Source organism: Mus caroli, unplaced genomic scaffold, assembly GCF_978045245.1.
Source record: "Mus caroli unplaced genomic scaffold, Mus_caroli_1 scaffold_5, whole genome shotgun sequence".
In the NCBI taxonomy this organism is placed as follows: Eukaryota; Metazoa; Chordata; class Mammalia; order Rodentia; family Muridae; genus Mus; species Mus caroli.
The window spans coordinates 110,637,840-110,657,209 of NW_028227260.1; positions in this window are offsets into that span (position 1 = coordinate 110,637,840).

The following is a 19,370-nucleotide window of genomic DNA, read 5'->3' on the forward strand; positions in this document are numbered from 1 at the left end:
ACAAGTTCACTGTCCCTTTTGCTCTCTTGGCATAGCTACTGAAGGCATTAACATAAACCACTAATAGATGGGCAATGAGGTTGGGGGGATTCTTTTGAACAGCTACTACACTGACTCCTGGAATATGCCTTCCCCTAGAATGTGCCTGCCGTTTGAAAGGGGATAGAGGTTTCTTTCCTGATGTGTTCCAAGCATTTCAGATGGTGTCTGTCACACAGTGGTTATTCAGAAAAAGTGAATGAATGTGCAAATGGATCTTATATATAAGAGTAATCCTATAATCCTTTGTCTGGATCTCGTCTTGTTCATTTGTTACAGTTATTTCAAGAAGTGCTCCATTTTTGTCTGCCATGTTAACACACTCCCTTACTCAATGTTTTTGTTGGTATTGTAGTTTATTGAATTTATTAGAGCTGTAGAGAAAAGTGAAAAATCACTATCGACATCATAAAATTTGTTGGTTTTTTTTTGTTGTTTTTGTTTTTGTTTTTGTTTTTTTTTTTTGAAACAGAGTCTCACTATGTAGCACTGGCTGTCCTAGAACTCACTATGAAGACAAGATTGGCCTTGAACCTCACAGAGATCTACCTACCTATGTCTCTCCCCTCTCTCCCAGAGCTGGGATTAAAGGTGTATGCTACCATACCTGGCAAGCATAACAGTTCAATTCCTATGTATACAGGCAGTAAACTTGCAAATAAGGAAAAGAACCTGGCTTATGCCTACAAGCCCCCATCGGTTACCACTTCATCATAATGCAAACAGCTACCTGACTTTGAATAGAATAGTCTCTCTTATAGGTCAATGAATACTGTATTATATCCTCTTGATTATGGTTTCAGTTGCTCAGTACTTACTTTATATTGAGAGACATGGCTGGGCTTCATTCATCCACATTGCCATAGAGTGTTTCCATATATTTTCATTTATCTGGCCAATATGCTGTTAATAGGCAGTTGTTTTATTTCCATACAGAAACATTATGAACAATGTTGTTGTGAGTAAACTTGTGCTTGATTTTTAATAATACTTAGGTTTGCCCCTTTATAATAGTGAGAATGTAACTTATTCTTTGCAAATTTTCTACTAGTGTCCCTTCCATGTTAGGAAGGATTAGTCTGGCCAGGTACCATACATGCAGATCTTCTGGCAAGAGTTCAATCTGCAATTAGACGAGACTGAAAATGCCTAGCTGGTTTTTGCTATGTGGTCACCACTCCTCCAAAAATCACTCCTGTTTTTAAGCAATGAAATATTCATGCAACCAGAATATCAGGGGCTATCTGAGTATGTCAATGTTTGGTACCACACACATTTTATTGGCTAAAGCATTGGGTTATCTTGGTGACAATACATGGGTGGATCTGAGGTAAGCTACTACTACCCAAGCTCAAAGAGAGGATGATGAAATGGTTTAAATGGTAAAGGCAACTGCCCTGATACCAAGCCTGACAATCTAAGTTTGATCCCTGGGCCCCACATGGTGAGAAGAAATAATTCGTTTCCATAGGTTGTTCTCTGAGCTCTACATGTGATCATGATGTGTGCACAGCATGCATACACTCATTCACACACACACACACACACTATAGATACATACATACATACATACATACATACATACATATTTAAATCTTTCTTTAAGTGTACAGTTTGGAAGCATTAAATATATTCACAGTTACACAATCATCACATCATGCATTCTCCCAAACTGAAACTACAAGCCTCAAATGCTATACCCACCCATTCCAAACACTCCAGCCTCTGGTAACCACCATTCAATATTTTTGCCTCTGAATTTGACTACTCTGTGCACGTCATAAAAATCATCCTGTGTTATCACTTTGAATCTGGATTAGTTCACTTAGCAAAATACCATCAAGGCTCATCCATATTGTTCCATTTGGCTAGTTTCCCTTCCTCTATAAGGATGAATAATAATATCACACTGCATACTTTATGTCATTATTGTATCCATTTGCCTAAGTTCTATCCCTTACTGATAATAAATGTTGCTGCTGTCAACATTATTATATTATGGTTTTCATGTTCAAAGGGCTTCTCTGGTTATTGTGTGAAATTAGACAGTAAATAAGAGTGGAAGCTGGAGGGTTGGCGAGATAGCTCAGTGGGTAAGAACACTGACTGCTCTTCGGAAGGTCCTGAGTTCAAATTCCAGCAAGCACAACCACCCATAATGAGATCTGAAGTCCTATTCTGGTGCGTCTGAAGACAGCTACAGTGTACCTATGTATAATAATAAATAAATCTTTAAAAAAAGAGTGGAAGCTGGAGGCCAGTTAAGAGACTACATAAAAAATAATGATTATGTGGTGGAAAGTGACAATTCAACAAGAAAAGGCTAGAAATCTGGGCTAAAGGAGTCAACCACTTCCTGTGCTTTATTTCTTATCAGATTAGCTTCTGGCATTATGCAATTCATGTCTCTCAACTTCTCATGGAATTTCAGTGGTGTGTTCTCAGTGTGTCCTCCAAAATCCATATATTGAGAAGTTAATCTCCAATGGAACCATGATAAGAGATAGGGCCTAGTCAACACATGCCCTTATCAATAGACTGATGTTGTCATGCTGTTGTCACAGGACAACTTCATGGTAAGAGGTTTGCTTTTTTTTTTTTTTTTTTTTTTTTTTTTGCATATTCCTCTCTGCTATGATACTTTCCCAGGAGAGGCTATTTCTACTCAACTTAGATGGAAAGCAATAACAGAACAACAACAAAACTATTCCATTCAGGTCCAGTTTGGTGAACTAATAAGTTTTATTGGAGTTACTTAAAGAAACATGGATAACTCTGGCAGTTACAACACCATAAAGCCTACCCAAGCATGGGTGGCAAGTCCCAGAAAGCTGAATCTCGGCAGTTCCCTGCAAATTCAGCTCTTTCATAAAGAGCCTCTTCTGCCCTCTGCGATTGCTTGCTGCTTATATAACCTCCTGAGAAAGGCCTCATGAGTCTTATGAGTTTCATGTGTTTCCTGAAGCTTTTAAGCATCCTGTGAGTTTTAAGTTCATGACCCTCATGAACTTCCATGTTCTGTCTAGAAGAGAATGTTCAATCAAAATGAACCAGCTACACATATACCACTCTAATTAAGAAAATAATTCAATGTATCATATTGGAAGCAGTGTGGCCTGTAATTTACCACACTTTTTTTGAGATAGGGTTCTCTGTGTAACCCTGCATGTCCTGGAACTCACTCTGTAGACTAGGCTGGCCTTAAACTCAGAGATCTGCCTGTCTCTGCCTATGGTGTGCTGGGATTAAAGGCATGAGCCACCACTACCCAGCTGCACTTTCTTATTCCCCAAACCTGAGAATAAATTTCTATCCTTTGTAAATTACTCAGTCTCAGGTATTATGTTATAATAACACAAAACAAAAAGATACAGAAGATGTCCTTTCTGCAAATGCAATTTTAATCTCACCAGAGGTAACCTGTGAAAAATATCTTTAAGGCTACCAAGTGAATTATGAAGGCTATATTTCGAATTAACTAAATCTTAAATGGCTGGACAAACCTGTGAGAGTTTTTTTTTTTTTTCTTAATTAAATCCTTTGAAGTGAGATGACCCACTTCTAATCTGTATCTTTGAGGTAAGAAGATCTACCTTTAATCTGGGCCACACCTTCTGCTAAGAGCATATATAAAGGACGTGGAAGAAGGAGGCCTGCTCTTTCTTTGTCTGCTTGCTCTTGCTTTTTGCTAGCAAGTCCATTCTTTCGTGGCATTAAAGCCTACTTCTTAGTGATCCCAGAATATACTGAAGACCAGTTGAGACATCCAGCCTCGTAGACTGAACAACTAACTAGCAGATTCTTAAACCTTCCACTGGTAGACAGCCATTGTTGGACTAGCTGGACCACAGCTTCTAATCCATTCTAATAAATTCCATAGATAGATAGATAGATAGATAGATAGATAGATAGATAGATAGATAGATGATAGATCCTTTTGTGTGAATTCTGTTCCTAGAGAGATGTGACTAATACACAAATCTGCATTGAGTAGACATAGCATTTCATGCTTTTGAAATCTGAAGATATTCTTACTGGGGTATGCTGTCTGTCTTCTAGCTACTATGACTATGGGTATTCTTCTTTCCCTTCCCACAAGCTCATTATAGCACTGTGCCCTTCGAATAATCACTTGGGAAATGTTTGTACTTTGAGGATGGCTAAGAAACTTAATATCTTAGATAATAGAAAGGAAGACTTATACAGTGAGGACTGTATATGTGCATAGCTTTATGTTTTGTTTCTCTTCTCTTGTAGGCCTCTGGTGCTCTTCCTAGTTTTCACAATTTTAAGGGAAACTAGGTTGCCACATGATTAAACACAGTTGAGGTTATTAGGATAGACCATTTACTACTAGTAAGAAATACCTGATTGGCCCTTGCATGCTGACCCTACAACAGAGAAGCCACAAAATGAGAAATCTCTTCCTTTCTCATCTGTTCTGGTTACAGCCATACTGTAAAAAGATGTGCAATATTTTGAAAGCCTCAACTGCTTGGTATCTGTTTTAAGAAAGTTCACAAGCACATTCACAATGACAAAAGTTGTGTGTTATTTTCTTTATTTTCTTGCCAAAAAAAACACATTATAAAATATAGACTATTTGGCTGGGGTCACATTTAGACTACAAGTACATGTAGAAACTACAAAATCTAAGATCAAGAAGAAGGAACCCAGAGATAAGGAGAACAAGAAGAATAACAGATGCAGAGATGAGGCTAGAGAACGTACTTATTAGAGTTACCACTGCAAATTTCACAGGAGTATGTATGCAGAGAATTTTGTACAATGGTGTTTACCTGTCAGTCTCTATGTCATATAAGAATAATAATATAAGAAATTTGGGATTGGGACAACTCTACTGATAAAGTGAATTCTGAGAGATAACTCTGAGTCATCTCTCAGCCTGAATATAACTTATTCACTCTTCATCTACTGGTAAATTGTACTTGCTAGTTATTAAGTCTTTTACTATGTTAATATTTTATATGTAATAAATATAATCATTGAGCAACCCTATGGCATAGATGTTGTTGTCACTACTTTAGAGATAAGGAAAACTGAAGCTTGAGACCTAATAGAGTTAATATTTAAGCCATGTTTTGTCTAAGGCCAAAAGTAGTGCCCTTAACCACCATATAATACTGCATGGGAAAGCAATAGCCAAAATGTGGGGTCTTAACTAAGGGCTCAGAAAAGTAGATCTGAATGTGACTAACACAGAAGCACTATGAATAATTCAAAGGGACTTGGTTCCTAAAGAACACAGATCCTTAGAAAAGCCAACTGACAGCTCAGCACAAGAGTGACACTAGTGAAGTCCTAGATATCCCAAGATGATGAAAAGCTGAAGAACCAGGAGCAAAGTGGAAGTGTTAATAGATTGAAGCCACTGGTGGTATGCTCACTGAGCCCCTGTAATTTCTCTATTATACGAGACAGCGATAACAATTCTCCCATTTGTCACCTGACAGAATGTGAAGAGACTACAAATTAGATACCAATTCAAGGAATATTGCTACCAAGAGAAAGGAGTTTTCTATCTAACTCCCTACCATTACAATGTATTCACAATTCTGGCATATAGTAGGTGCTCAATACATGCCTGTTGTATTCAGGTTTGTGGAATGAATAAATGCTGAGCAACATGCTAGATATTCTTCAGTTTTCAAAGTACAGAATCCGACCTTTTGTTCTCCTCTGTGGCAGTGTTGTTCACCTAGTATTTCTAGTTCACTTCTTTCTAGGGAGGCTATGGCCAAGAAGCCAGGCAAAAGATCCAGACACAAGTTGTGGGAGAGATGGCTCATCCAGATGACCCAGGTTCAAATTCCAGTGCTCACGTGGTGACATATAACCATCTATAATTCTAGTCCCAGGGGATCTGATATTGACCTCTGTGGTCATCATATATGTATGTATGGCATTGGCATGTATTCAGGGAAAACACTAATACACATAAAATAGGAAAAAAATAAAATTGAGAAAACAAAGGGACATGCACAAGGCAGGATTTGGGTTTCTGTAGTTATATGGAAGTTCAGCATAGCACTGTGACTTAGCTTAGCTGGAGGAATATGATCAAACGTCATGGCATGTCAGAATGATCACAGTGTGATGACAGAGGCTCTCTAAGTGTGGCACTCTAAATGAGGACTGAATGGAGAAGTGCCAGCCAGCCAACAGAAGACATCAAGTAGACGATGAATAGAATCGAGAAAGAAAAGTTTGTTTCAAAAATTTTAATTTGAAATTATTTTAATTTATATTTGTGCCTATAGCTGATTTGTCTGAATGTATGTATGCATATATATCAATTGCATGCCTGGTCCAATGGAGTCCAGAAGAGGGTGTTGGATACCCTGGGAGTTGCAGATAAATTTGAGCTCTCATAAGGACACTTGGAATTGAACCTGGGTTCTCTAGAGGTATAGCTAGGTTTCTTAATTGCAGAGCCTCAGCCCCAAAATTTTGAAAATGTAAGATTATTACTATAGCCTATCACACCCTGCTCTGATAATAGCCTACTTTTCAGAAAAGGTAATCCTTAGAACAGGATGCCTTTGGCAAGAGTCATTGGGAGTCAGTAATGAATGCCTGCAATCCATAAATCTATTCTCATTGACACCACTCACCTGTAAATTTATACCACTGTTCCAGTTTCTCCGTTGGCCAAATATTTCCTCTGTGTAATTAATTTTCCCCCAGTTTTATCCAAATGGTATTATAGCAAATGAAAACAGACTTCAAACTATCCTTAGCGTTTATCCAGATTTTACTGAAGATTTGTTGATGACAAATAGAAATAATCCTTTTTTAAAGCCAGGGCCCCATGTGTTCCAAGCTGGCTGTGGATTCACTATGTAGCTAAGGATGACCTTAACCTTCTAATCTGCCTCCTATATTCTGTAATTACAGGCATGTACCTACCCACATCTAGTTTATAGGATGCTAGAGATGGAACCCATGACTTCATGAATACTACATATTCATTCTAATAACTAAGCTACATTCTCAGTGTCCAGAGTAGGACTTGAAGCATTAAATAAACATTGCCGTAAGTTTTCTTAATATAGCATCTCTCAAAGGATCTTAATGCTCAAGGTAAATCTCTGGGAAGAATCTATACTCTTCAGCATCACTGTGAACACACTCAAGAAATACCTTCCTATAAGTGACATTTGTCAGTATCTAACTCATAATGTCCAGAAAACACAGTACATTCATTATAAGAAAGGAGGTCATGTTTAATTATAATGTAGATAATAGGTATATCTAATCATATTATGAGACCTACAGTCAAATGGGACTAGAAGAGGTTACAAAGTACTTCTTCCAATCAGATGGCTGACAAACTGGGAGTAGCAAGTGACCTTTGTAGTTTTTGAGAGACAGAAGTAGAAAAAGTAAGAAGGATATTGTGGTGGTTTGAATGAGAATGGCCCCCATAGACTCATATACTTGAAAACTTGGTCCCCAGTTAGTGAAATTGCTTGGGAAGGATTAGAAGGTATGACATTGTTGGAGGAAATGTGTCACTGGGGGCCGACTTTGAGGGTTCAATAGCTCATAGCACTTTCAGCTCTCTTTGTCTCTTGGTTGTGTCTGAAGATGTGGGCTCTCAGCTACTGCTCCAGGGACATACTTGACTGCCTGCAGCCATGCTTCCCCAAACTCTAACTCTCTGAAACTCTAAGCCATGAGTAAGCAATTTCTAGGGTAAATTGCCGTAGTTGTGGTGTCTTAGCACAACAAGAGCAAAGGAAGACCAGTATCAATCAGACAAGAATATTTTCATCACTTTAAGGGGACAGCAAGGACAATTTTCTGAAAAACTGACCATTTCTGCAACACCTAGTCTGTGAGAGTCAAGTCACAAGTATATTTGAGACAATATTTCGTTGAGCCTTTCTAACAGTCTTACAAGGGTGGTCTGAAGATTCTTTTGAGTTTGAAATATTGACATTAAAGTTCAAAAGATTTGTTTAATTCGCATGGGTTCATTTAGCTTATTTGTTTGCCAAGCTGAGACTCATGCCTAAGTCTACGTTAGCAATCCATGATCTTTGCTCCCTCCACTGGCCTCGTCATAGAGCCCAGTATTTATGGGTCTCTGCCTTAGGAACACCCACTTAAACAGTAAAGGAGAAATGTGTTAACCCCAACAGCTAGCACAAAAGTTGCCTAAGGTACAGTATGGAAGAATGGAAAGAGGTTCTCTGTCAGCTGAGAATGTGAGAGGAGATGTGATAAGGAAAAAACTCAGGGGCAGACCCCTGAACTTTGGCCTCTCATGCGTCACTAAAGGTGCAGAGAAGGTACCGGGTTACTGGTGGCTTGAATACATCCTCAACAAAGGAAGCAGTGCCATGTGGGAATTTTCAGAAGACGTTTCAGATGAAAAACAAACACCTCTTCAAAAAAAAATGTCTATATTACATTTGCTGATAGTTCTGTTTCAGAAGTTCAGAGACCTGACCTCCAAAGGAAAGGACAACAGACCCAAACAGAAAACCAAAGGCATTGTTAATCGGCCATCTGCACTGATGAGGTAGGAAAATAAACGAAAGCAAAGCAAAACAAAACACAACAAAACCTCCTTAAACAAAAAAAAAAAAGTCTTCTTTTGAGACAGGAGGAAAACTCTGGCTTCCCAAAGCCCTGTCTGTGCTTTCCGTATTTATGCTATGATGTGACTGGGGCCTCGTGCTCGGGGGGTGTCCCTTTTCATGCTATGTGATTTAATCTGTCTCCATCACTTCCCAGAGTCTGACAGGAATCAGCTTAAAATGCCAGAGCTTGACTTCAGCCAAGTGACGCCCACCTCCCAAGCCACAACATCACGGTGTAGCCTCCTCACAGGCAAGGAAACAGTCAATAAGGAAATACCATAGTTAGGTTCTTTGCAACTTGCTGGAAGTGTGGCTGGCGCTTCATTTCCTGATCGCTCAGGTGGAAATTGTAAAAACAATTAAGAGCTATGACTAATCACCAAATCAAAGCAGCTTGCCGGACTCATTTGCAATGGCGCACGGAGTTCTGTGTGCCAACAAAGACTTGGGGAGTTTATTATTTAAACCAATTAAAAGCTCCAGGCAAAGTGAGGAGTCAATTTGTGGCCACGTGGTGGGAGAACAGAAGTTGGAAGAGCCCGAGGAATTTTGGGAGCAGAGCCATATGGCTAAAATCGAAATGAAGCACCCAGAATCACTAGGAATGTCTGCACAGAAAGCAATTTCAGACTTAAAAAAAAAAAAAAAGCATCTCCTCACCTAGCAAGAACAGACTAGTGCTCTGCATATGCGTCCACCCTACCCCTCCTGTGCTCCAGCAGGTCTACAAGGCCAGTAGTCCTATGCAACAGTAAAAGAAAAATCAAACTGACTAAAATCTGAACCCTGTTCAGCAAAAGACATGGCTAAATTTCCTGTCCAGCATTTGGGCTTTTATGTATTTTAGGGCTACCTAGAGAGTTTTTAAAGGCTCGGATGATGAAAATCGGCTGCCCTGCCCTTCTTCCCAAACGAGGTGCATAGTCCATCTGGAGAGGGCACTCACACACACTTGAAGGAAGCTGTAGACTGTAAAATGGAAAGTAAAGAATTAAAAACTAAAGTCGTTTGGTAGCATATATATATATATGTGTGTGTGTGTGTGTGTGTGTATATATACATATATATTATGTATATACACACACACATATATATATGTGTGTATCTGTATATGTATATCAAGGTAGCACAATGGGGACAGTGACTTCAGCAAATTACTGTTATAGAATGGGGGCTATAGAGTAAGACTTAAAGTTGTTGTTGGTTTTTTTTTTTTTTTTGAAGGAGAGAGCAAGAGAGGGAGGGAGGGAGAGAGACAGACAGACAGACAGACAGAGACAGAGACTAGAGTATTCCAGGCTGACCTCAAACTTGCTATGGAAGTGATGATGACTTTGAACTTTTAACCCTTTGTCTCCACCTCCTAAGCCCTCCAATTACAGGTGTGTGCCCCCATGCCCTGTTTATAAGGTTGAGGCTGGAAGGCAGGGCTTCATGCACACTAGGTGAGCACTCTATCTGCTGATCCTCTAAGCCAGCTTCTCCATCAGGTAGTTCTCTCACTCTCCCTTTTCTTCTGGCCTTCAGACCCCTCTGCTTGTTGTACCTACTGTCTTGTAAGAATCCCTCTCTACCATGCCTGCCTTTTCTAGAAGTCTGTTCTTGTCCTTGCACGGGCTGCCACTTCTAGGATCTGGTTCCATCTGCCTTCTGGTTCCCACCAGTGCAATTGTTTTTCAACCCTCCTTGTAGAAGAAGGAAGAACAACATAGCAGCATCCAGTCAACAAGCATAGAAGCTATCACATGGCTGCAGCTGTCCTTTCCCAGGCTGTACACTATCCCTAATGCCCTAAGACTAAATCATTTTACATAGCAACACACAGAATGGCTCATGATATGCCAGCAAATAAATTAAACCAATTTAAGAACAAAGAAAAAAACACATATAAACACATCCCTTAAAAAACATCTGGGTCTATCCATAAGGCACATGAGTTTGATTGTTAGACAGGTGATCATTATGTGGCTCTAGTATGCTACTACCTTAACTCTATGGGGAAGAGGAGGTAGAGGGACTAGACTCCCTACCAGTTGTTCTTAAACTGCCATTTTCCCCCACAGTAGATATCTAGTCTTGATCTCACTTCGTTCCTACAAGTTGGCAGCAGCAGCACAAACTAACTTTTCAAATGGAGGACATCCTTGACTATTGAGGTTAAAAAAAAGGAAAGCAAAAGACTATAATGAGGCTCGGCAGGATGGCTCAGCAGGCTATGGTGCTTGCTGCCAACTCTGATGTTCAATCTCCACACCACACATGGTGGAAGGAGAGAAAGGACTCCTGAAAGTTGTCCTCTGAACTCCATGTGCACGCACACAGTGGAATGCACACGTATGTATGGGCACACAGACATATACAATTAATTAATTAATTAATTAATTATAGTTAATAAAACTATAACAACCTAAAAAGCACAACATTGCAAGATCTATGAGTTAAAAGTTTTTTTTTTTTCTCTTGGTAGGTGGGGCTAAGAAGCTCTTTTAAATCAGACAGTTTCAGGGAGCTCCTTGGCTCTTCAAATGAACTTACTTTGTACTATCAGATATGCTAGATAGAGATTGAAATCATATAATAATCTGGGCATTGGCAGCAAATGTCCCTTTAGTAAACTGATGTGACTGGGAAATGCACTAATTGAACCATTTTGAGTAGATTCCAAAAGAGATGATAAAGAAATGTAGTCCTGTCTAAAGACACCCGTGAAGTACAAGCAGATGTAGGTTTTGGAACAGTCACGCATCTGCTTAAGAGCATAGGGAACTTGGCCTTAGTTTCAAAGACAGAGTACCAACGGGCCATCTAGGGCTGGCAAGTATGATAGGCATTACAACTGCCAAGTAAGATGTAGTTCTTCTCTAAAAGAAATGGGTATACCTGAGGAATACAGAGCGTGATCCCTTTGAAATTAGACACTACCATGTCACTTGATTTGGCCAATGATGGGAAAGTGAAACACTATATTTCCTTCTAACCAGAAGTATTTCTTTGTAACGGACTTCCCAGAGTCCCCTTGCGCTGGACCCCTTTTTTATTTCATCTTTTTTTCTCACAGTTATGTTGATTATGTTCTCCCAACCCCAATTCCTAGCTCCTCCCTACCCACTCAACTTTATTCCCTCCCTGTCTTCCTCTCTTCTCCTCCCTGTAACTCTCCCTCTCTCAAATACAAAAAAATAAACCACAAAAATGAAAATAAAAACAAGAAAGTGACCAGTAAGTCAAAACATGTCAAAAATAAAGCGAAATGAACCAAACCAAATGCAGAATCTATTTTGTGGGTATGAGACTTGTTCTGGAGTATTACCAACACTCAGTGACACTCCATTGGGGAAAAAACTTGTTTTTTCCCTTTGCAAGAAGGATCAGTTTTAGATAGCTTCCTAGTTAGGAAGGGGTACCCTGAGCCCACTGAACTCTCTCAGTGCTGGGACCCCATCTGACTTGAACCTGTGAAGGTCTTGTATATGCTGTCACATAAACTCTCTCTTCATGTACACATCATCAGACCTATTATCCCAGGTAGACCATATTTCCTTAGAGTCAACCACTATCTCTGGCTCTTCCAAACTTTCCAGAAGCCTTCTCTTCTTCATAGATCCCTGAGCCTTGAGGGGAAGGGATTAATGAAGCCATTCTTTTAGGACTGGTTACTCTAAAGTTTCTCACTATCTGCACATTGTCAAGCTGTGGTAATCCCCACCTACTACCAGAAAAAGCATCTGTGATGACGGTTGATCAAGGATCTGATCTGTGGCTAGCAGTATGCCATTCGGAGTCATTTTTTTGGTAGGTTTCTTTAGTACAATAGTAATATTAGATTTTTTTTCCCAAGACCCATGCCATATCTAGTCTAAGACTCTTGTCTAGTTTGATATTGTCAGATGTGGGTTCCATCACATGGAGTAGATCTTAAATCCAACTGGTGTGGTCTATTAGTCCCATGACATTTCTGAAGCTATTGCACCAATATATCCTGCAAGCAGGTGACTATTGTAGGTGCCAGGGTTTGTAGCTGAGTGATACGATTATGTTTCTCCTCCAGTAACATTCAGAGTACCTGCTAGTATCATGAATGCTAGTCAGGAGGGTGAAGCTCCTAGTTAGGCATTAGCTAGACATCTATGTTCGGGGATGTAAGTAAGTGTTATCTTCAGCAATCCAGCCTTACAATCAATCAGGTTTTAGAGAGGAACCAACAGCCTTTGCAATAGCTTGTGATGTTTGGGATTTCCGTGGGGCTCCTTTAGCCAACAACTTGACAAGGTGTAACCCATCCCTAACACTGGAGCTATTACTTGGTAACAAAAGATGGCTAGTTGGGGGCATTTATTACCCTACTTGGTGACTCCTTTAGGTTCATTGGACATATGTTTATATTTTAGGGAGCTCCTATATCTGTAGCTATCCATATGATATTTCAAACTTGTCTTGGCTTTTTAAATGCTTAGCACAGTGTTGAGATGTTCTTAGGAGATGCCACTGAGGACTGACATGAGGTAAACTCGCTTACTGAATCATGTTAAACATGAACCATAACTGACCAAAATGTTTTCATTTTATTAAGGTAATGACATTTTGGTGGGGGTTGTTACCGCAGCGTATGTAGTAGCTACTCTGTTAACAAGCAGAACAGAGGCTGTAGTTATTTTCTGTTTCTTAGCAATGATTGTTATTTAAGTGGCTTGTAATATTTAATGCTGAACGCCTCAGAGAAGTAATTTATTAATTTTTACTCAATACACAAAATAATGCACTGTATTTTATTATGACATGTTCATATATATGTGTGAAACACCTATGTATATGTCATATATGTGAACATGGGTATGTGTAGAGGCACTATAAACAAGGGTGGAGTGAGTGGGCACCCTACATTTTACAAGAAGAGCTCTTAGTTTCGCTCATTTAGTGCAAGCTTTGCTACAAGTCTGTCATATTTTCATTATGACCTTCATTTTCCCCTATTCCTAGTTGCCTCAGGGCTTCCATCATGAGGTAATGTTGGACTTTGTCAAAGGCCCCCCCTTTTTTTGCATCTTTTGAGGCAATCATGCGATTCCTGTTCTATTTACCTGCTGTTTTATATTTATTAATTGTCATATGTCGAAGCACCATTGTATCCATAGAATGAAACAAACTTGGCAATAGAGTATGGCGATTTTAATCTGTTTGTGAAATCAATTTGCAAGAACTTTATATGAGAATGTTTGTGTCTATGTTCAGCAGAAGTTTTCCTTCTTCTCATGCCCTTATCTGCTGTTTTATCAGTATAATACTGGCTTGGTTTGAAGTTTGGGGTTGTTCCTTCCCCTTCTGTTTTATGAGACAGTTTTAGGAGCATTGCTGTTAGCACTTCCTTAAAAGTCTGTTAGAATTCAGAAGTCAATCTGTCTGCTTCTGATCTTTACTTCCTTGAGAGAACTTTATTGCTGCTTCCATCTTCTTGTTTACTACAGATCTTTTAAAGTTTATCATTTTATTAAATTTTGTAGATCATATGAAGCTGGGTACTTATTCATTTCTTCTAGATTTTCCAAGCTTTCTTGGCTATAAGCTTTGAATATATTCCCTAATCAGTCTTTGGATTTCATTGGCATGTGTTATAATGTCCCCGTCTTCATCCTTGCTCTCAGTAATCTGAATCTTCTTTCTTTTGATTGTTTGGCCAGGAGGTTGCTAATGATTTTTGAAAAACTAGCTCTTCATTTTATTGATTCTATGTGTTCTTTTAATCCCTACTATATTAATTTCTGCCCTGATTTATACTATTTCCTCAACTTAGGGCTCTGAGGTTCAGCTTGTTCTTATTTTCTAAGACCTTGAGGTTACAAATATAAAATTGCCATTCATTGAAGTATTTAATGTTTACCAAATTGTGGAATACATGATGTAGATGACCAATATTGAACAATCAAAAGCACAAATTGACCATTTATAACCTCCATTTATAACCTCCAAGACTGCCCAGGCGTGGTGATGCAGACTAGTAACCCCAACAGGATCGAAGCCATAGAGAGAGCAAAACCTTAGCCCAAAACCAAACCCCAGATTACTCTTACACTCTCTAATAACTAGTCTTTTAAACATTTAATAAACAGAAAAACGTGCCTTGTGGCTAATTTAGCTGAGATCAGTGTACAGATGGATTCCATAATCCTCATTTTTCAAACCTGATCTGAAAAATACTCCAGCAAGCAATGTGATTGCTGCACGTGCTTCCCTTTCTGTTTCCCGAAGTCAAAGTCTGCCTAGAATTTTCAGTCTGAGGCAGAAATTTTCACTACTGTTTACCTAAAATTCTTTTTTTTTTCCTTTTTAAATTTATTCTTCTCTCATACAATGCAGTCTAACCACAGTCTCTTCTCCTTCCCAGTCACTCCCACTTCTCCTCTCCCCTAGATCCACTCCTCCTCGGTTTCCCTTCTGAAAAGGGTGGGTCTTCCAGGAATATCAACTGAACACAGCATAACAAAACACAGTAAGACTAAACACTTTTTTTTTCCTTTTCAATAACCGGAATAATTTTATTTAATGCAATTCCAGGTATCAAACCAAAGATCTTGCATATGCCAGGAAATCCTCTACTATTTTCTGCACCACCACCACCCTCTACCTAAAACCATATTTCAGTATTTGGTTACAAGGAAACTCAGGAGTAAATTGAACATAAGTTAGGCCACTTCTAGAGAGAGTCACTTGTGAAGCCAAACCACATCCACAATGTGAATCTTCCTGTAAGAACCAGTTGTAAGAGTTTTCAGGTTTTCTCCCATCTCTCTACTAACTTCAGAAGAAAGAAATCTAGCTGCCATGCTACTGCACAGTGTTTGATAGTCTTTAGACATATAAGCATCTTGTTTATCAGGCTCAAGTTATAGAGAGTTAGACTACACATTCAAAAGCAATCCAGTCATGTCTATAGCATCACACTATGACAGGGAAAGACACTAAGGCATAGAAGGTAACACAATGTGAAGGAAACTTTACCTTGATAAAAAATCTATGTTCACAGATGAACTTGACTGACGTTTTTAGAAGACCACACATGGAAGGAGTAGAGGTAAAATGTCCATATAGTGAACACATAAGTTAAATGGCTTTCTAAACCTTACATGTTTCTAAACCTCAGAGTTTCTCAAGTTATGAAATGATATCTCCCACAACATATCGAAATTCAGAGGACAAGTACCAGCCCCAGTTGATACACAGCTCCTGCATCTAAGGCTCAGGTATCAAAGCCTAAAACTGTAAGAGCTAGAGGAATAGGAAGTTTGCTGCCCCGTTGTGTGTCCTAGAAATGTCAGAGAAGCTACATCCATGAATTCTCACAAACATGGCTGTCTAAACAAGACTTGAGCAAGGATGCTACCAATAGACAGGTTAATGTAGAAGCAAGAAATATCATAGAGCGCCAGCCATAGATAAAGAATTACAGACAACTTAGGAATGTTGAAACTGGGAAAATAGTCTTCCCTAGAGAAGAGTGCCTACTTCTTGATTGTTATCCATTACCAAATGGTCAGCCTTGTAATCATATACGTACAAATAACATAAACAGACTGAGCAGGTTGTATTTATGTATTCTGGAATGTGTGTGTGGAGGTGTTTGTGCTGTGTGTGGAGTGTATCTTAATTAGGGTTTTACTGCTATGAACAGACACAATGACCAAGACAACTCTTATAAGGACTACCTTTTAATTGGGGCTGACTTACAGGTTCAGAGGTTCAGTCCTTTATCATCATGGCAGGAACATGCCAGCATCCAGACAGACATGGTGCAGGAGGAGCTAAGAATTCTACATCTTCATCTGAAAGCTTTTAGGAGGAGATTAGCTTTCAGGCAGTTAGGATGAGGGCCTTAAAGCCCACACACAGAGTGATACACCTATTCCAACAAGGCCACACCTCCAAAGGCCACTCCCTGGGTCAAGTGTATGCAAACCATCACAGGGTATGTATGAAGAAATTCCATACACACACACACACACACACACACACACAGAAATGGAGGCAATGAATTTGAAAGAGAAAGAAAGGGGATACATTAAAAGGGTTAGATGGAGGTAAAGGAAGAAGGAAAATGGTGTAATAATAGTTCAATTTTTAAAATGAAAATAAAAAATGGTACCTCAATATTAATGCTATTAATATTTTTGAGCAGATAATTCCTTCTTGAGAGTGAGGGACTTCTCTATACATAACATACACTGTAAAACATTTTGCAGTGATGGCTGCATACCCTTAGAGTTGTGAAAAATGTCCCTAGAATCTGGCCAATATTGTATTTCTTATTATTTGCTAATTTGATACATGCATACAATATATTTAGACAATATCCACCCTCCCCTGTTTTCCAATTGCTCCCAGGTGCACATCCTCTTCCCAACTTTATATCATCTTTTTTATTGTTTCAAGTTTACAAAGTCAAAATTGCCATTCATTGGAAAGCACTGAATTGAGATAATCTTCCCTCCATAATCGTCATCTCAGGATTTACCAACAAGATGGTTTAGTGGGTAAAGGTACCTGTTGCTAAGCCTGAGGACCTGAGTTTGACCCCAAGGAATCCCCATAGTGGAAGGAGATGACTGACTCCTGCAAATTGTCCTCTGACTACTATACTTGTGTCAGGGTTTGTGTGTGTGTGTGTGTGTGTGTGTGTGTGTGTGTGTGTGTAATCCCCATAGTGGAAGGAGATGACTGACTCCTGGAAATTGCCCTCTGACCACTATACTTGTGTCAGTGTGTGTGAAAGAGAGACAGAGAGAGAGAGACAGAGAGAGATGAGAGAGAATAAATGTAAATAAGTAAGTTAACTGTAACTATTTTTAAAGGATAGTAATTGCAATAGTTCTCATTACTGCATACCTACTATGTGTTAGCTGCTACTCATGCACAGTCTCATTTCATCCTCCTCACTGCCTTTCCAGGGATTATTTTCTTTCAATATGGAGATGGAAAGTCTGAAGAAGCCACAAATACTACAGTAAAAAAAATAATAATAATAAAAAATAAAAAAAAAACAAACAAACAAACAAAAAAACAACTAAGACAAACCAGAGAGTTGTGATCCATTACTCAAGCAGGATCAGCAGCCACAGGGCAGCATGTATGCTGGCTTTACCAATCAAGTAAGTCATGGTCAAGACCTAATGTAAATTCTGAAGCACCAGAGGCACACCTATGTTGTTCTCTGTATGGATCTTTTCAGTGGCTGCTAGACTATTTATACCTTCTCCCAATTGGGTGCCAACAGAGGCAAGAGGGTGAGACATCTGGAGCCAATGAAATGCAGAGATTGTACCAAAGGGAAATACCAAAGCAGTGGCAATCAATGAAAGGAGAAAAAAAAAGTGTCAGTTCTGGGCAGGCCACACAGCTACCACAGCAAGCAATGGAAGAAACAGCCTGGCGACTGCTACAACCACTTAGGGAATTGTTTCAGTGTTTCTCTGGTAATCCTTGACCCTTGCCTGCTTCACTGAGCTCCAAACACAAAATATTTTGTGACCAGTTTTCTCAAAGCTCTTTGGCATTTTCTGACTTTATGCCTGCTAGGGTCTAAGCAAACCAGTTTTTGTTTTTGCCATCGCCATTGCTGTTGTTGCTGCTGCGGCTGCTACTGCTGTTATTATTGTTGTTTGGTTTGGTTTTTTTCCCCCAGTGATGGCCATGAAAAGTAAACATCGCACAAACTCCTCACGTGCCCAAACTTGGATTTAACACGAAGAAATTGATGTGTGAACCAGTGTTGCTATTTAATGTGGTTTCTATCAAAGTGTTCATAAAACCTGGCGCTGCAGCTGGCCCCCATTAGGTAGTTTCTTGGTGAAATCTTTCCAAGGAAAACTTTTTTTTAAACAACTTCATAAAGTCAGGCACAGAAGGGCAGTGCAGCAACTGGCTGGGAGACCTGGGACTTTTTATCTTTTGGCTGAAATGTTAGGCAGAGAGTTGGGGGCTTATTCTGTCTATTTCTAGCAGAAAAATTGGAAGGCAGTTAAAAACTCCATTTTGAGCCTTGCATGACTTCAGTCGTTTCTGCATGAATTCAACCTACTATAGACTAGGCACTGGGCCAAATGCTGGGAGGAGGGAAAGTATGAGGAGCACGGGCCAAAACAAAAACAACTACTTCAAGGCATCTGGGGCCAGTGTTTCAATAATGGCATTTGGAAGACTATCTAGAAACACGCTGGTTGCCAAGTGGTGTGCGTGTTTTCCTACTCCATGTTAAAGGAATTATGAATGATTCGAGGATACGGTCATCAGCTTCTCATAACTCTCTCAGATGACCTGAAATCGACAACTTTATAATACAAAGGTTCCTCTTGGCACACAGATGTAAAGGTTTTGGTCCTTTTGGTTTGTTCGATTACTTTGTACCTGGTGGGACACACTGCAGAGAAAACATATGGCAGAAGCAAACTGCTCACGTGTCACTGTTGGGAGGTGACAGAAAGGCGAGGGAACAAATGGAGGAACTGTCATTCCATTCAGCACCATGCTGCCGCCGCCGCTGAACAGAAAACCTCCCACTTTGGAAGGATTTCACCTGATCCCAACAGCACCAAGCTGAGGACCAATCTCCTAACATAGACTTTTAATGAATACTAAAGATCCAGACTATATCAGAGGATAATCACACATTTAGTCTCCAACACAACCAACAAGCTCCCATTAAAGGGAATATTTGAGGGCCAATTTAAGAGC